Source organism: Eretmochelys imbricata, chromosome 8 (genome assembly GCF_965152235.1).
Source record: "Eretmochelys imbricata isolate rEreImb1 chromosome 8, rEreImb1.hap1, whole genome shotgun sequence".
In the NCBI taxonomy this organism is placed as follows: domain Eukaryota; kingdom Metazoa; phylum Chordata; order Testudines; family Cheloniidae; genus Eretmochelys; species Eretmochelys imbricata.
The window spans coordinates 30,339,644-30,358,653 of NC_135579.1; positions in this window are offsets into that span (position 1 = coordinate 30,339,644).

The following is a 19,010-nucleotide window of genomic DNA, read 5'->3' on the forward strand; positions in this document are numbered from 1 at the left end:
AGAGGCGCACGGCTCCTTCTTGCTGCTCGGCGGGACGTCTGCCAGTGACAGGGGATTTGCTCCTCTGCTCAAAGTAGCCCGAATTCAGCAGGCCGGGGGTTCATTCAGCCCCCCGGGAAGGGAGATGGGACTGACCTGTCTGACCTATGAGACAGTGATCCTCTATTGCTTTCTGCCCTTATCACTCCTTGGTGCCACAGCTCGTGTTTAGTCCATAAATGCAGCGTGTTAACCCTGCAACAGCTAGTCTAGGTGCTTAAGCCATATTTCCTGGTATTTAGGGCCAACTTTAGGGGTAGAAAGCAGAGCAATTGCCCTGGACGGCATGCCACAGCCCTCCTCCTCCCCCCTTACCCCCCTCCCCAAGTTGCATCATATCCCCCAGTGACCATAGATAAATAATGCCAGTATTACAGTAATTTCATCTCTAAAAGAGGAAATCAACCACACTAAAGCAGAGGATTTCCTGCTGTGGGGCCTGCCTTCCAAGGGGGTGTGGAGGAATGGTTGGAGGGCCCTGGGCGCTGCAAGCAGGTTTCAGGGAGTCTGCCAAGCATGGCCCGCATTAGACTTGCTAGAGCCCAGGGCAGAAAGCCAAAGCCCCGCCACACGGGACTCCAGCCTGGGGCTGAAGACAAAGCCTGAGCCACTTAGCTTTGAGGAGCCCCCTTTGGTGTGGGGCCCCCAGACAATTGCCCAGCTTGCTACCCCTTAAGGGTAGCTCGGGCCCTTAAAAACAGCTGTCATGGTACAGCCAGGCTATGGAGTTTTTATAGCATATTTTGGGGAGAGACAGGAGCTCAGAAAGAAAGAGGTTGAGTACTCCTGCTCTAAGACAGCTAGGCCTCAACCAGTTAAAACTACATCCAGAAATGAGTGGGCAGTAAGTGCACACTGGTGTAAAGGAGTGGCCTTTATGTAGCTGCAGAAAGGGCAAGTGGATTCAGGACATGCATACGAGGGACGTGAGCTATGTAAATGCCTAGAAGCAGGTATGGGACTCAGGCATCAGCATGTGAGCTGGCTGCTTTTGCCCCCTCAGCCTGCCAGAGATCACAGAAAGCTGCCTTTGAGAAAGGAAGTGTTCACGCAGCTCGACAGCACTGCTCTCCCACTTCCCAGATCTGTACAGGAACACAAGTGGGGGCAGAGTAGAGCGCACGGTACTGTGCTTGATCCTCAACTGGCCCTCTTCACAAGGTCACCACAAGATACTTTTAACCTAGTTCAACAACAGTAGATGGCAGCAACACAACTCTCCTCCCACTGTTAGCCTCCTGTAGGACCTAGAGCAGCACTAGTTACTGCCATTTGTCACCTGCAGGGTCCTGACTACCCATCTCTTTTCCATGTTTGCTTGCAACGCCAAAAGCTCAGCTGCGTCAGTGACACTCCTCCCATAGCTCTCCTCCTGTGCAAGCCCCAGCACGGCTAAAGTGACAGTCTACAGGAGATTAGCTCCCTGATGAACAACAGCTGGCTCAAATGCAGCCCAGGCAGGACTAATGGGAAAAGTGCTCTGAATAACCAGCCAAAATGCTGTTTCCTCCTCACCCAGGAGAGTATAGAGCCTCCATTTGTTCAAGTGGTGTGAATTCTCAGGTTCCCGGTTGGTCATCCAAGCATAGCAATGAGTCAGACTGCACTATCTCAGAATGCCTTTTCACCTCTAGTTGACTAGCAAACTTGGTCCATTCTTTCCAGATGAGGACCTGGTCACAGAGAAGCATTCACAGATCGCCACCAGATGGGATTACTATATTCACTGTATCTGACACTGAATATATAAGTCCAAAGGCCCATACCAATGTGGCTGCTTTCCATCTTCATGATTTAATCCATTGTGAGCATAACTCCATATACCACTTGCTTCTATTGGCCTCCAATCTCCTTCCAACAGCAGTGCAAGGGCTTTGATCCTAATCTTGAAAGCTATTAGTGGATCAAGCCCCATCTCCAGTAAAAAGCCAAAATTAGGTCAGGGGACTTTAGATGAATTCAGAAGCTGATCACCTTCAGGAAATGCTTCCTCCAATAAATACTTTCCACCATATCAATTACGACATTAACATCCTTCTATACTCTTCACCCTTCTCCCCCAAAACAAACTAAACTAACTCCACAAACCACCAAAATACAAAAGAACTCACAACAGATCTAAGTAAACCAAAAGAGATGGCCAATAGACAACTGAACCAAAAGACAACTGTTTCTATGCCCAATATAGGTTAAACTATATCAAGGCCACCAAGAACAGTTATTTTAACTGAGAAGTATTCAGGGACTATGGGTGACAGTATTAAGCACTATAGCAGTGCTTCACTGCTGCACTCCACTATTTGTGGAGTCATTGTTTCCCTTTTCTCAAATTTTGAGACACTTCAGCAGATTGCATAAGGTTGGAAAATGTATCAATTTCAAGAATTTTAGTACTCTAGTGTTGAGGAACTGAAAACTTTACTCAGATGGACTTTTTACTATTGGCAATTGCTAGGAACTGAAAAAAAAGGAATAGACCTTCTTTGTGGTTCATCTTGTTTAGTATCCAGTGTGACAGTGGCCAGTATCACATGCATCAGAAGAAAGTGTGAGACACTACACCCTTGTGGCATAATATGGCCAGAAGGGAAGTTTCTTCCTACAGTAGCTGGCATTCAATAAGGAAAAGTAGACATACATTTTAAGTGAATTCTTTGAAACACCTGCAGGCTGGAAAGCGTTCATCTAAAAACATGTCTAATGTAAAAGTGTGCAGTGTCTAATACAATGGAATCATGATCCTTGACTGGGGACTCTGGGTGCTACTGCAACAGGAAAAAAATTAGTTTACCCCCTTTAGGAACAGTCCTTGCATAAACATGGGGATGGACTGAACAAACATCTCTCTTCATGATTTTATCTACTCATTGACTTCAGTTTTGACTTATCTGCCCTTTCTGGACACTTTTGGATTTTCTTTATCTTTAAAAAAGTATTAAAGTATAAAAGGTCTAAGTTCTAGAGGGGGCATTTATAAATATACTCTGATCTTAACAACTCAGCCAACATGCTTTGCATTGTGATCTGAAATTAAAAATTCATCAGGCTCTGGCCAGTGGGGGAAAGGGAGTTTAAAGTACGAGTTCGTTGGAGAGAAGGAATGTAGCTAGCACTTAGGAATTTGTTAACAGGCTGGCCAATACATTTCTTCCCCCTTCCCCCATCATCTTTAAAGTTAGACGAGCTGTTATACTCATTATGATCACTAACAGTAGGTGCAGGTATAGTGGATTTACTGTATGAGTCTAGCAGAATGAATAAAGAGCTTGTTGATTAAGCTGAAACCACTGGCAGCGTGTCAAAAGAAATATTGCCAGAGTTAATTAAAATTTGTAGGCCTTGTCAAAGATGGCATATACCTGCCTACACCTATGGCAAAGCAGCATCAGTGGCTGTTAGTGTTATGTATAGCGGAAATGTTAGAGTCCACAAGCACTTATTAGAACCCATGCCTCTCTAGCCTTTATTTGTTTTTCACAAATGTTTGTGCAATTTAATTTATTTTTAGTTAAAAGGAAAAAAGTAAATTTGGAGCCATAGCCAAGGTAAAGGGAGTAGAGTAACATTTAGGTCTAAATGAGCAACAGTTACTTGGCATGGCAGGAAGGAATGAGAAGTTGAAGTTCTTCATAGCACCAACTGTCTTATGTATTTGGTTACATCTTGCACAATAGGGCAGTGAACTTTGCTGAGGCCTCTCAGCAGTATTGTACCACCAGCAGCATTCATTTCTCACTCCACTTGAGAACAGAACCGCCAAAAGACTTAAGGGGATATCTCCACTTGCACCCCATTATTAGGTGCTGTGTAAATTTAGAACTCTCTACGGGGCAGCAGGAGACTCCACCTTTCTAAGGACCTCATCCTGCAGCTTACGGGCCTGGGTGGAGCCAAGGCCCAAGGATCAGAGTGGGGCTCACATGGATGAGGTTTCAGGATCCAAGCTCTAAGTTCTAGGTCAATGCAATTCCTAGTCAGTTAACCATTCTGAACACCTGTAAGAGGAACCTCTAACAAGCATATCCACCACAGCCAGAAATGCTCCGTCATCTGATCACCATGCTGATGTGTGCATTTGAAGTCTGCATCAAGTCTCAATCCAGCTGTTTGAGTCCATTTCATTTTGAAGTCATTGATTTTGACAGTCTGGGAAGCAATGACTTGTGTTTTACTATACTAAGTTATGTACCATCTCAGTATTTTAGGCCAACAAAAAGGAAAATAAGGCTACCACTATTAAGAATCAAGTCAACAGAAGGTATATGTTAAGCTTCACTTCAGCTGCAGAGTTGGGAATACAACATACCTCCCAACATTCCTGGGGTTTGCAGGACTGTCCCACTTTGACCCCCAGCACTCCCACATCCCAGTTGAAATAGAGCATTTCCTGCATTAACTTGGCTACCTTAAATTAGAACCCATTACTATGGGTGAACAAAAATACAATTAAAATTGAACATGTAAGTATAGCCACAAAATTGTATTTAATTTGTTGTGTAAAGTCACAACTCTGTATTGTTCTTTTTTAAAAAACTTCCACATTCCTTGTGTTATTAAAAACCACATATGCACTTTGAACATCATGTTGAGAAGTAGTCACACAAGAGTTGAAATTTGAGGAGAAAGCAGCAGTAATCAGCAGCAACATGAGGGTGTTGAAATGAGTAACGGTAGGGATAGACCTACCCTATCGGTTGTGGAGTCACAAATAAATTAAAAATTAAACTTGAGTAGTATAGGTCAGAAATTGCAAGATGACAAACAGCAGCAGTGGCTAACAGACACTAATACTTCAAAAGCAAAAAATGGAGAGTCTTTAAAAACTCTTGGTGGGCACAGCACCATTTTCTACAAAAATCAAGAGAAGGACTAACATTGGCTTTTGGGGTATATTTCAGAACTGATTTTTCTGTTGTTGTGAATACAAGGATATTTCAAGACATATCACTGTAGAGAAATATGTGACCTGTGCCAATGCTGTGACAGTCGGAATCCCCCCCGCTTGCTGGGCCAAAAATGAATGATCGTATAACCACAGCTGAAGTTTTATTTACAGGATTTCTTTTGGAGCATAACATCCCTCTTGCAACCATGTTAGACTTTTATTCAAAAAAATGTTCCCATACTCCAAAATTGCCAAGAGCTATGCATCTGCTTCCACAACAAATGTCCCACATTATACAAAAGGCAATCACACTTCAAGAATTTGAAAGTGTACCAAGTGTGATTGAAGGTCATGACTGATATTTTGGATTGGCATTGGATACTAGTTCTGATAAGCTTGTGTTTTCTAATCTTGGTTACATATGAACACCCAGCAACTGGCCTTACAGTTACTGAGTTTTTAGATATGGATTCTTGCACATTGAATAACTCTCAGGAATTGTTTGATGCAATCCAGAATGTGCTATCAAAACACCATGTCGACTGGAATGAATATGCTATGTATTCAGCAGACAATGCTGCAAAAATGCTGTGCAAGCACAACAGTCTCAAACGAAAGCCAAGCAAATTAACTAAGGAGCGTATGCAGCGGGGAGCTCCTGCCACCTTGTTCCCTTAATGGCAGAGCATGGCTTGAAATCACCAAAGAGGAATGTTGAGGATTTGATCATTGACTACAGCTTTCAGAGAAGTGTCAAAAAGAGTGGCATCATTGAAATGATTATATGGCACATTGCAGTACCAATGTGAAGAAAATTGTGAAGCATCTAAAAAGTGCTGTCTGTCTTTGGAGAGATCTATTGAATGTATATTGGCTACTTGGGATGGGCTGTATTCCCAGTTTGTCAGAATCTTTGATGAGGAAGAACATAGAATACTGAGGAACTTAAAGAATCCTTTGATGAAGGTGTATTGTTTTAGCATGCAGTTTTGCTCACGTTTAAAAAGTTCAGCTGACTCCTCCAACTGAAGCACCGATGACATTAACCTGTGCATCCAGCAATGGTGATGCTATGGTAAAATATTCTTCTGGAATTTGTGCAACCCTCAGTGGTAACGGTGAGTGAAGTGTTATGGGACTAAATTTACAAGAACTCTTCTGTTCAGTAACCAGTATCTGAAGTGTTTGTGGGCTTTGAGACTATGAAACTATGCAAGAAAACTTACATGATCAATACAAGGCCATATAAAACATTCTTAGTTGAAGCTGTGCAATTTTTTTTATTTGTTTGTTTTTGGGGGGTAGAAGCACTGCATTATATGAAAAAGGCAATGCTTATGGAAGACTTTGTTTTTAAGAGCCTGGCTTTTGGTAATCCCACCAGTTGTTTGTAAGCACCTTTCCATGATCTGCTTTCTGAATTCAAGGATTATCAAATCTTTTATACAATTCCTGAATATGACAGCATTGTGAGAACCAAAGAATTTTGGGATAAAATTTCAAATGAAAGACCTAGTAAACAGCCAGGCAAGATTCTCTTTGCTTTCAAAACCTGTAAAATTCGTGTTTAATCCCCCACAGCATAGCTTCATTTAAAGACTATTCAGCACAGTATGGAAAATAAACACGAGAAGGTCATTGGGGAAAAAAAAAAACCAACCATACCATGTGTATGAAGAGGCAACAATGGTGAGGAATAAAGTATGTGCTATGCTGGCAGAAAAGTCAATACCTTTTCCCACATGAAGCATCGCCAATGGCAGCCTTCAACTGGAGTCTGCTAAAGGCAAAATCTGCCACATATGCCTGTTTGTCCAGCCAAAAGGAACACACTGCAAAGTAACAGAAAAAGGAGCTTTTATATAGGCAAATACTTACTTTGTTCTATGCAAAACAGGCAGTAAAATAAAAAAAATCTGGAACTTAACATTCATTTCACAAATTGTCAGGGGTGAAGACAGATGAAGAAACATTTATTGGGCTTAGTTTTTCAATAGTTTGAACATATAAGCGTCAAAATCTTTCCCATAAACATAATTACTGTATTTTTATTGTGTCTCGCTGAGAACACTTAAAATGTTGGGAGGTGTAGTGACTGGGTCATGGGCAGTCATCAGGCCTAGCGGTCAGAGCAGAGGGTCAAAACCAAAGACAGTTGCCAAGCCAGGGTCAGAGCTGGAGACAACGTCAGAGTAAGGCAGAGGAGCAGGGGTGTGGAGTAGGGCAAAACAGCAGGGACTGGGAGTATATGGTGGTCTGGGATGGGAGGACAGGAACCAGGAGCAGGCAGGAATGCTGGGCTGAGGTAAGCAGGAGAGGTCCGGAGTTGCAGCCAGCCAAGGATTTCTCTAGTTGCTCGGACAAATTTCTGGTTTATATAATGCTCCTTAGCCAATGTGGGGGGCTGGATGTTTACCCATTGGGAGTGTTGGGGGCGGTGTCCTCTGCAAGCTAGCCCTTCACTCAACTCTACTGTAGTCAGTCAGATGAACTGCTAGGTGACAGTTGTGGCCTGAGCAATGCCTGTGGACCCGTGGGCCCAGGTTTGACACCTGTGATTCCTCACAGGAGGAATAAGACAACCTAGATGTAGGGTTGCCACCCATCCGGTTTTTACCTGGACAGTCTGGTTTTTGGCTTCCGTGTCCAAGTGCCATTTAGGATTGCCAGGTTTCTGGGCACCTGGCAACCTAAACGGCACCTGAACCAAAAGTCCTATGACCATGGGGTGGGGAGAGGTGCCGGGTCATTAAACTACACCAGTTCCTGCTCAGCCAGGGCTGCCTCCTACCTATAGGCAGACTCCTTGAGATGATCCTGCGAGCAACAAGGGGAGGGGGAGGGAGAAGGGGAGAGGAGTGAGCAACAGGGTCAGGGCCTTGGGGGAAATAGGCAGAGCAGGGGGTCCAGTTATCAGCAATTAGAAAGGTGGCAACCTTTAATTTAGATTTAATATGGTAACTCTCAAGAATTGTGTGATGCTACATTTCTGAGGATATGTCTACACTGGCAGAGTTATATCGTCGGCAGTTACAGCAAATCTCAGAGAGTGCTGAAGGGAAACAGCTGTTGTGTGTTCACACGGTCAGCTGCCTGCGCAATACCATGTTCACGCTTGCGGCATTTGCAGCGGTATTCAGAGTGGTGCACTCTGGGCAGCTATCCCACAGAGCATCTCTTCCTCTTCTGCCATTAAGAGTTGTGGGAAGGCGAAGGGGGTCATGAGGCATCCTGGATCCTGTCCCAATGCCCCGTGATGCATTGCTTCACATCCCAGCGATCCCTGTGCTTCCATCCGCATTTGGCACCATCATCTTTCAACGGTCCGTGTACTGCACATCCTGCCTCTTTCAGGCTACAGGAATGGATCCCACACTGTTGACCAATACTCTGCTCGTTCTCACTAACACATCTCGAGTGGTAGTGGAGTTATTCCTTAAACTACAAAGGCAAGAAGAGTTTGACATTGATCTCACCATGCATAAGTAGCTATGACACGAGAATACTTGTAGCATTCATGGAAGTGCTGACCACAATGTAATGCCGATTTTGGGCTTGGGGAAACAAGCACTGAGTGGTGGGATCACATTGTGATGCATGTCTGGGATGACGAGCAGTGGCTGCAGAACTTTCGGATGAGGAAAGACACAGTCATGGGACAATGTGATGAGCTCGCCCCAGCCCTGCAGCAGAAGGACACGAGAATGAGAGCTGTCCTCTCATTGGAGAAGCGTGTGGTGATTGCACTGTGGAAGGTGGCTACTCCAGACTACTACCGATCAGTCGCTAACCAGTTCAGTGTGAGAAAGTCGACCGCTGGATGCATGTTGACAGAAGTGTGCAGGGCCATTAATCTCATCCTGCACTGAAAGGGTAATGTATGTGACATTGTGGATGGCTTTGCACAAATGGGCTTCCCTAACAGTGGGGGGTGATAGATGGCACACATATTTCAATTCTGGCACCAGACCACCCAGCAACCAAGTACATTAATTGGAAAGGGTATTTCTCAATGTTTCTCCAGGCTCTTGTAGATCACCGTGGGTGTTTCATGGACATTAATGCAGCATGGTCTGGAAAGGTGCATGACACATGTATCTTTCAGAACACTGGCCTGTTCAGGAAGCTGCAAACAGGGACCTTCTTCCAAGATCATGTAGGGGAAGTAGAAATGCCCATTGTGATATTGGGAGACCCTGCCTACCCCTTCATTCCATAGCTTATGAAGCCATACACAGGGAACCTTGACAGCAGCAAGGAGCGGTTCAACAGGCCGAGCAAGTGCAGAATGACTGTTGAGTGTGCTTCTGGCCGTTTAAAGGCCCGCTGCTGCCGCCTAAATGGGAGGTTGGACCTGGCTGATGACAATATTCCTATGCTTACAGCTGTGTGCAGTACACTCCATAATATTTGTGAAAGGAAGGGTGAAAGCTTCACTCAGGGCCGGACCACTGAGGCTCAGTGCCTGGAGGCTGAATTTGAACAGCCAGAGACCAGGGCTATAAGAGGGGCGCAGCATGGGGCCATAAGGATCAGGGATGCCTTGAGGCAGCAATTTGAAGCTGAAAACCACTAATATTTGCTGCTATGCTCGTGAGTGCAGCAATGGTCCACCCCCAGTGATGGCAGAGTGGTGCGGGAAAGTTACCCTTAATGGGGCAAGAAACAAAGCAGCTCTACCAAAAAAACCTGTGACTGTGGATTGCCCAGTATCTGAGAGTTTTATGGAGATCTCTGAGGCAGATTCTTGTGAAGTGATGAGTCAATCAACATCCTGTTCTGCCACTCAGACTAGGCATGTGGTGGTAAACGCATCATATAGACACAAGCCTGCTTTCTGCAACCCTTCTGCCCCCAACAACTCGCTTCAACAATTCCCAAAATCAAAGCCACTTACCAGGGGCTCCTCTCCTGTTCGCGCTTTGCCAAGCTCTGACAGTTGTGACTGGCTAGCCTCCTCCAGGGTAGAGAAGAGCTCCTGGCTGCATACATCTCTGACCTCTGAGTCGTCCTCTGCCTCTGGGTCCCCCTCCACATCCTTGTCCAAGATTTCCTCCTCCTGGCTCAGTCCACTTGCAACTAGCACACGAGCCACCGAAGTAGCCACAGTGGTCTTTGCAGTGGAGGTGGGGTAACCACTGAGTACCGCGTCCAGCTCTTTGTAGAACCAGCAGGTCGTGAGCACAGTACGGGAGTGGCAGTTTTCCTCCCGCACCTCGTGGTAGGTGTTCCATAGCTCCTTCACTTTGACCCTGCACTGTGGTGTGTCCCGCTCATTGCCCCTTTCTGTCATACATCATGAAATCTGTCTGTAGGTATCAGAATGCATACGGCTGGAGCGCAGCTGGCACTGGACAGCTTCCTCTCCCCAAATGCTGATGAGGTCCATCAACACGGTGTTGCTCCAAGTGGGGGGGATCTCCTGGTGCGTGGAACAGGCATGGTTACCTGGAAAGATGCATTGAGACCAATGCATGCGGCACTGAGCAAAAAGGAAGGGAACTTTCAAAATTCCCAAGGAATTTAAGGGATGGAGCTCCCGGTTGGTTACACGAAGGCAGGGCAGTAGAGTTCAAACCAATGACCAGAGAGGCAAGAACAGGCATTGTGGGACACCTCCCGTTAAGCTCAGTTATGCTGTCTGCAACCACTGCTTAAATCACTAGACAACTATTCCAGCAGCAGGAATACACATAAGAGTTTTGATTTTGAACATACTAGTGCTATCACAAGTAGTTTAACTTCCTGTCAAGTTGTACCACGTTGCAGTCTGGTGACTGATTAACCCTAAGCCCTGGTCTACACTACAAGTTTAGGTCAAATTTAGCAGCGTTAGGTCAATTTAACCCTGCACCCATCCACATGACGAAGCTATTTTTGTTGACTTAAAGGGCTCTTAAAATCGATTTTGGTACTCCTCCCCAACAAGGGGATTAGCGCTAAAATCGACATCACTGGGTCGAATTTGAGGTAGTGTGGATGCAATTCAACGGTATTGGCCTCTGGGAGCTATCCCAGAGTGCTCCATTGTGACCACTCTGGACAGCACTTTAAACTCAGATGCACTAGTCAGGTACACAGGAAAAGCCCCGGGAGCTTTTGAATTTCATTTCCTGTTTGGCCAGCATGGCGAGCTCATCAGCACAGGTGACCATGCAGTCCCCCGAAAGTGGGGGGAACTGGATCTGATCACTATATGGGGAGACAAATCTGTGCTATCAGAACTCCATTCCAAAAGACGTAATGCCAATATATATGCCAAAATCTCCAAGGGCAAATGTGAGGTGTTTACAATGTTCACAACTGCAGCAGTGAGCAGAGCAGGCTCCCGCTTGCAGTGCTATGGCATATGCGCAGGCAATCCAGGAAAAAGGGCGAGAAATGATTGTCTGCCATTGCTTTCACGGAGGGAGGGAGCGAGGGAATGGTCACTGACGACACGTACCCAAAACTACTGACTGTTTCCTTGTCCATTATCTCAATTTTTTTTAAATTAATAAAGAATGCATGGTTTCAAAACAATAGTTACTTGATTTTGAAGGGGGGAGGGTGGTTGGTTTATAGGGAATTAAAATCAACAAAGGGGGTGGGTTTGCATCAAGGAGAAACACGCACTACTGTCACACCGTAGCCTGGCCAGTCATGAAACTAGTTTTCAAAGTCTCTTGTGATACGCAGTGTGCCTTGCTGTGCTCTTTCAATCAGTGTCTGGCTGCTCAAAATCAGACTCCAGACAATTTGCCTCAACCTCCCACCCTGCCATAAACGTCCCCCCCTTACTCTCACAGATATTATGGAGCACACAGCAAGCAGCAATAACAACAGGAATGTTGGTTGCGCTGGGGTCTGACCAACAATGCCAGCGCACTTTTAAATGTCCAAAGGCACATTCTACCACCATTCTGCACTTGCTCAGCCTATAGTTGAACTGCTCCTTACTACTGTCCAGGCTTCAAGAGCCATGGGAGCAAGGGGTAGGCTGGGGTAGGTGAAACTGCACGGTGCTGCCAGCTGGGAGAGCAGCCTGAGGCAGAAGCCTCCAGCCCGCAGAAGATCAGGATAGCAGAGTTGCAGCGGAAGTGGTGGAGCGAGCAAAACACCATTGATGAGGACAGCTAGCAGTCCTACTGCACCATCTGCTGCAGAGTTGCAGCGGAGACGTTCACCATTGATGCGAAGGCACCCAGGAGCTGCTGCTGTGTGGCCAAGGCAAAAGAGCAGGAGCCCTGGAGCTGTTTCATGTGGAATGTGCACCTGCAAGACTTCTTCACCAGTGACAAAGGACAGGAATATGATGCACCTAAAATCTAAAAAGGCCTGCACATTTCCCAGAGTCACTACCCTTGATAACAGAATGTCAATAATTGCATTGGCTACTTGGATCACAGCAGCCCTCACAGTAGACTTGCCCACAACAGCAGTGGTGACGGTGAGCTGAGTGGGCTCCCGCTTGCAGTGCTATGGCGTCTGTGCAGTTAACCCAGGAAAAAAGCTGTGAAACAACTGTCTGCCGTTGCTTTCATGGAGGGAGGGAGAGAGGGAGGGGTGACTGACAGACAACCATGTACCCAAAACCACCCGCGACAATGTTTTTGCCCCTTCAGGTATTGGGAGCTCAACCCATAATTCCAATGGGCAATGGAGACTGCAGGATAGCTACCCACAGTGCACCGCTCCGAAAGTCTACACTAGCCACGGTATGGTGGACGCACTCTGCTGACTTAATGCACTTAGTGGGGACGCACGCAATCGACTGTATAAAACCGCTTCCGAAAAATTGACTTCTATAAAATCGACCTAATTTCATAGTGTAGACATACTAATAAGGATATTTCAGCTAACAGTGACTCCTTTAGGTTATATATAGGCTTGGCAGAATTCAATTTTTATTTTTTCATAATTTTGATGTCTCTTTATTCTTATGCTTTTTTTTCCTATTTTTATCTATTAAATTTTCAGTTTTGGGAAATTATGGGGCGGTCAGACAATTGTTTAATGACAGTACACATTGAGTTTCAAAAAGTTAAAGCTTTATAACCATTCATACAAACTGTGAACATCACAAAAATTTTTAAAGTAAATATCCTTAAATCAAACCCTAATAAATTCACAAGCAGCATTTTTCTCACTGTGTTTATCTGTAAATTTCTATTATCAATGGTAATATTTTGTTTCAGTTTGCTTGTGTGTACAGTGAAAGCAACATTTACCAAAACCCTAATCCTTCCAAGCTTAGTTATATACCAGAGGTCTGCACTGTGTATCGGTAGGTCCCAGATTCAACCCTAAGGAAAACCCATGTTAGGAAAATAATGGCTATTTGATTGAATGAAGAGTTTCATAAGGCATATCCACGAGACAGCAAAAATAAAGTGAGATAGGAAATGCCAGAATGAAGGTGACCTAGTTTGACTTTACAATTATGGTTTTAATACAGTTTGTGCTCCCACATCACAAATTCACCACCATGCTTAGCACTAGCTGGGCAGCTAAGAGGCACTGAGAACTGTGCAGGTGAAGAATAAACTCCCCTGTTAAGTCTAGAAGGCCTCAGCCAGGATTGTGGCAGGCTAGCAGGACACTCTGAATAAGCTTGCTGTGCCCCTACCCTACACATACCAAGCTTCATTTCCCACCCAGTCAAGCTGGCTCTGTTTGACACACATGGGCAATAAAATAAGGGAATACTTCAGAACAGGATTTCTCTGTAGTCACCCCACATGTGCCTCTCATCAGCAACAAGTACATAATCATAGAGGCCCATGATTTAAACTTAACATTAAGAGCCAATACACAATATCTATCACCTACTCACTCATTTGTTTAGACAGGGAACAAACTGCAGCTGTCCTTGAAAAGTGGAATCAAGTTATTCCCATTGACTCATTTCTAATCATGGATGAGCATACAACTAAGCCTGATCCTCATTCTTGCCTCTTTCGCTTCCCCATCCAAATGTTTCAAGTCAAAATGGAGAGCTAATAGACCAACATCCACAAAAGACCATGCCCCTTACTGTAGCTGAAAACATGTGTTAAAGGTTTTTAACTTATTGCTTGTGAAGAAACGGAGAAATGTAGTTTCCCTAAAAGCTTTGCAAATCCAATTAGGTTCTATTGTATTACATCTGCCTCACCCAGGCAGCACTCCACATCTCACATTTCCTTACCACAATATGGGTATGAGTCACATAGGATGCAACATATCCCACGGACCACGGAGTGTTAATACTGTCAGTTATTTAGCTATTCATGTCCTGAGTAGTACCCATCCAGCAATAGTCCTCTTTGGCTTTTCATCTTGATTGCACTCGGTCTTAAGTGATGCTACTTGATTTCATTTTCATATTATATTAATCTAAGTGGGAAACTGCAAAATGAGATCTGTGGTTTTGGTACTGGTTTTTATTTTAAAAAATGCTTAAGAAATACACATAGTAACTGGACATTTTGATCCCAAACCAACAAAGCCTGTGATCAGTATGCAAAAGGCTTGCACGTATTGGTCGGTGTTCAGTAAGTCCCATTGTCAGTTTGCAAGGGCATCTAGGCTTCGGAGATAAGGGATGAGCTACGAGGAAAATCTAAATGGTTTTCAAGTACTTGTGGAAAACAAAGCTCTATGAGGCTTGTGTTTTGTTAACCCTTCATTAACTAGCATAGCCATAATAGTTTTTAGTTGTGCTGAAAATGTGACTTTTAAAACTATATTTTTCTTTCAATTTTTGTAATGTTGATAAAGTCTTAGATATAGATTAAGTGGTCAAATTCAGCATGGGACACTGAAAAGTTGTGCTCCTTAGTACTAATTCAAGTCATGTTGTGTTATGTTCTTTAAACCACTGTGCTGACGACATACCATAGTAGCTCCTCCATTGGAAGTCATGGACTGTTTCCCAAGCATTAAATTTTAACAAAATTAACTCAATTGCCATGTATTACCCTGACACAGAATACTTTCTTTCATGTTGGTGGTGGTTTGACAGAGTACTTCTGAAACACTAATATCCCAAGTTAACATTATACTTGAGCATTTTAATAATGGCTCCTCGTCACAGTACCCCTTCCCCTCTGAGGGACTAATTCTGTTGAAGTTATAACTTTGTTGCAGTTGTGGGCGTTCATTTAGCTGTCCTGTGAAAATGTGAGATTGTGAAAAAGTTTCCCCATCCCAAATCAGGCTGAAGAGTTAAAGTTGTGAAAATGTTCATGAACCCAGAATCTAAAAAAAGATAATTGGTTTGAGTCAATTGAAACTGTTTGCTTTGATTTTTATTTTAAAGGCTTGGTGTGTTGGTTATTTTCTAATAGGAAAAACAATTGTCATTTACAGAATGTCAAATTGAAATATTTTAACAATTTCCCAATTTTTTCCCCAAAATATTTGAGTCAAGAAATTAATCAAAACTTATCTATGCCCTCAGATGTTTTCATTTTTAACAAATTGGCATTTTCTCACAAATTATTTTATTGAAACATTGCAGCCACCTCTAATAAGAACTATCACAGTTCTGGGGTTAACTGCATCTCTACCTCCTCCATGATCTGCTCCAGGGTGCCCCTTTAAGCCTCAGGTGTCACCCCTCTATGGGCAGGGACTCCCTCCAGACCAGGAATTTAGAATTGCAGTTCTCCTGCAATTCACTGTGCTTATCCCAGCAGGTCTAATGTTAGTCCAGTGCCTTCTGCTCTGCTCTCTTCCAGGGGCTATGGCAATGGTTACCAGTGACCAGCCAGCTTTCACAAAGCACAGTTCGTTTATTTTAAAACGAGCGTTACCGAGAAAACATTTCAAAGCAATCAGCAGCTTACACACATGCTAGGTTACCAGCTATCACCCATCTTTCACATGGAGATCCTAGCAGGTCCTTCAGACTTTCCAGCATGATTTTTGCTCCCTTGGTTACAATCACATGGCAGGTTTGGTTCAAAATGAGGGAACTCTCAACCAATTCAGGCTGATCCTTTTATCACAAGCTCTTTCTTTGTTCCCTGGGTTGCCTGAACCCACTCTGAACCAGTTCACCTAAGGGGGTGGTACTTCTCTGCAGTTGTTTGCCTGTCCCAGGATTTGCGGTAGTTATCCACCATTGATTGGAGTTCCTGGAGGATAACCCTCCCTCATCCTAGAATACAATCCCTAACTCTCAAAGATACATACAACATAGACAGAAACACAAGTTCATTACTAATCCGCCTGCTGGAATAGAGTTGGTTGGAAATGTTCCACTGGAAAGTTTTTGTATCAGAACATGCCAGTGATGGTGATAGCCAACTTTCACAGGAATGTGTGGTTTTCACCAAATCTTTCTGCCTGCTTCTCCCATCATGGGCTGTCACAGAGTTGGGACCCTGGAAATCCCAGTTGCACCTGTTCAAGCCAGGGCTGCCCAGGCTTCTCAGTAACCCGGCAGGAGGGCAGCCAGAGCTCTGAGCAGCCTTTGACAATTTCATTTAGAACGATCATAATGAAATGTCATTTTGATTTTAGAAACCAAATTTTTGGACTCACCTGTTCAGAGGGAAATTTTGAAGTTGTCAGTTTTTATTCTGACATGGAGAAAGCTTCTTTTTGAAGGGAATTCCAGGTTCTGACCAACCCTTCTTGGCAATACCTGTTGCACAGGCAACTGATACACCTTTCAAAATGAAGCATGTGTTGCTTTCTACAGTGAGAGTTATCCAAAGGACTCTTCAGGAAGGGGCACAGGCTTGGCTTCACTGTGTCACATTCTCTTAAGAGTGTCTTTTAACACTTGTTCAACTGGAAACCCTAGTTTTTTGGGATGACTAAGATTATGGCTGTTGTGCCCTTTCCATAGCCTTACTACCATGCACAGGAAGCTACAATCCAGCCTTATAAACATGTGCTTACAATGGACCGTCATTACACTGGTGGAAAAAGCTATCTTTTCTAATCCTTTTATCATTCTCATGGCTCTTCTTTGAACCCTCTCCAGTTTAATCAACATCCTTCTTGAATTGTTGAAGCAAGAACTGGATGCAGTATTCCAGCTGTGGTAGCACCAGTGCCAAGTACATAGGTAAAATAACCTCTTTGCTCCTATTAGAGATTCCCCTGTTTATACAGTTAAGGATCACATTAGCCCTTTTGGCCACACAGTCACACAGGGAATTCATGTTTCATGACTCTAAAGGAAGGGGGGAGGGGCGGTTTCAATGCTTCCCAGGGTAGAATCCCCCATCTTGTAAATGTGTGATCATCTTATTTGATTGTGCTTTATTGCACCACTACAGCCATTGTATTTTCTTCCTTTTTGCCTATTGTCACTGGGCATGACATCCTGCAGTTGCAGAGCTAATTCATGACACCTTGTAGAAGACAGATTTTGGATTTCTCCTTACATGAAACTTCACATTCTGCCTGAAAATAGAATGGCTGAATAGTTAGAGGAGAGTATCTTTAACAGTGTGTTCAATAGCTATGCTGTAAACAAGAAATAGAAGGCCAATGAATGAGATATTCATCAATGGTTGGAGACAATGGCTGTTATATAAACAGCTTTCATAGGGAAAGGTCAGGTATTCAGTTAATATTTTATAGATACCATATGTCAAAGTAGACTTGTAACAGGAACAATTGGAAGCTTTGCAAAGAAAGTGGCAGCAGGGAAGGAATAAGCGAAGTAGTCAGTCAAATTTGGCAGAGGACAAAAGCACCCATCTGATGCTCTTGTCCCATCAACATGTAACATTTCTACGCTATCAGTATTCTTTGAGACATTTCATGTATCTGTTAAGGATGGCTTGCACACAGTCTTCTCCAACCCACAGTTTGGAAATGGATCTGCACAACTGCACACTAGTTCTCTAATATATCACAGTGCAGTTTGTAATGCCTGTTCAGGTTGCCAAGCTTCTACCGTGGTGCTCTACCTTCACTTACCCTCATCAGGAACCATGACAACTAAGTCTAGCATTTCACTGCAGGTGGGGGGTTGTTTGTTTTTAATCTCAGGGACCCTAAGCTATTGAATGTTTACCTGCTTGTTTCAGTATAAAACTTTGTTACTTGAATAACAGTTACACACTTTATACCCGAAGTGCACACTGCCTTTAACTAGATGTCATCTGCCTTCCCTTTATGATGTAGAAGTAGAAATTTTATTTACTATGGCTTCAAGGACAGGCTTTATATATTCAATGGGGTAGCTGAGTGAGGTTTTTTAGGTCCAAAAGAGCATGTTGTACTTCAATGGACATTTCACTTTCTATACACCAGCATTTAAAGGGGCATCTTATGTTTTGATAAGCTTGGTACGTGAGATACTAATAGCCCTTTGATACAGTTGGGCAGGAAAATTCTATTTAAATAGATTCTCTTTTACAATGACCTCTACCTGACCTTGTGTCTCTTTCACTTCGCCATGATTGATATTGCTCCTTATAAAGATCAGGGAAAGCTGTACTTGCACTACAGATGGATTCAGTTTTCCAAGATGGAGTGTGGAAAATGATATCTCTCTTCTGCCATGATAACATCCCCACAATTAAGACTGAAACAGGAACTAATGCTAGTAAAGGTTATTCTTTATTTTCTGTGCAAGTTTAAGGCCAAATTTGAGATTTTTGGCTTTAACACTGCAAAGGATATATGGGGTTGGGAAATGCAGTCCACTACCTCTGACTTTTTATTGTCCACTGGGTATTTTAAATTCAGCTTTTTTCTGCGCAGCTGAAGAGTACAGAGACCAGGAGATGGATAGCACTTTGGGCTATGTATTGTCAAATCTGTTAATACCAATATAAAAAAAAATTCATTCTGCATAGGTTGGTGGGAGGCTTTGTTGAAAACTTTATTAAGACTATTTTGCCAAGTCATAATATTATGGCATGTACAGTACTCATCATAACATATGCACAATCAATATCAAGTTGTTTTTAGTGCAAACAGCTGTTGTATGGCCTGACCAAGATGATTTGCAATTAAGTTCATATTCTATTTCTTCCCCTTCATCAAATGCATTTCCTATTATGTTTCTGGCTTCATTACATTTTTAGAGTGCTGGGAAATACAAGGAGAACCTAGAACAGGTGCAGTATGCTAGCAATGAGACCATTTGGAT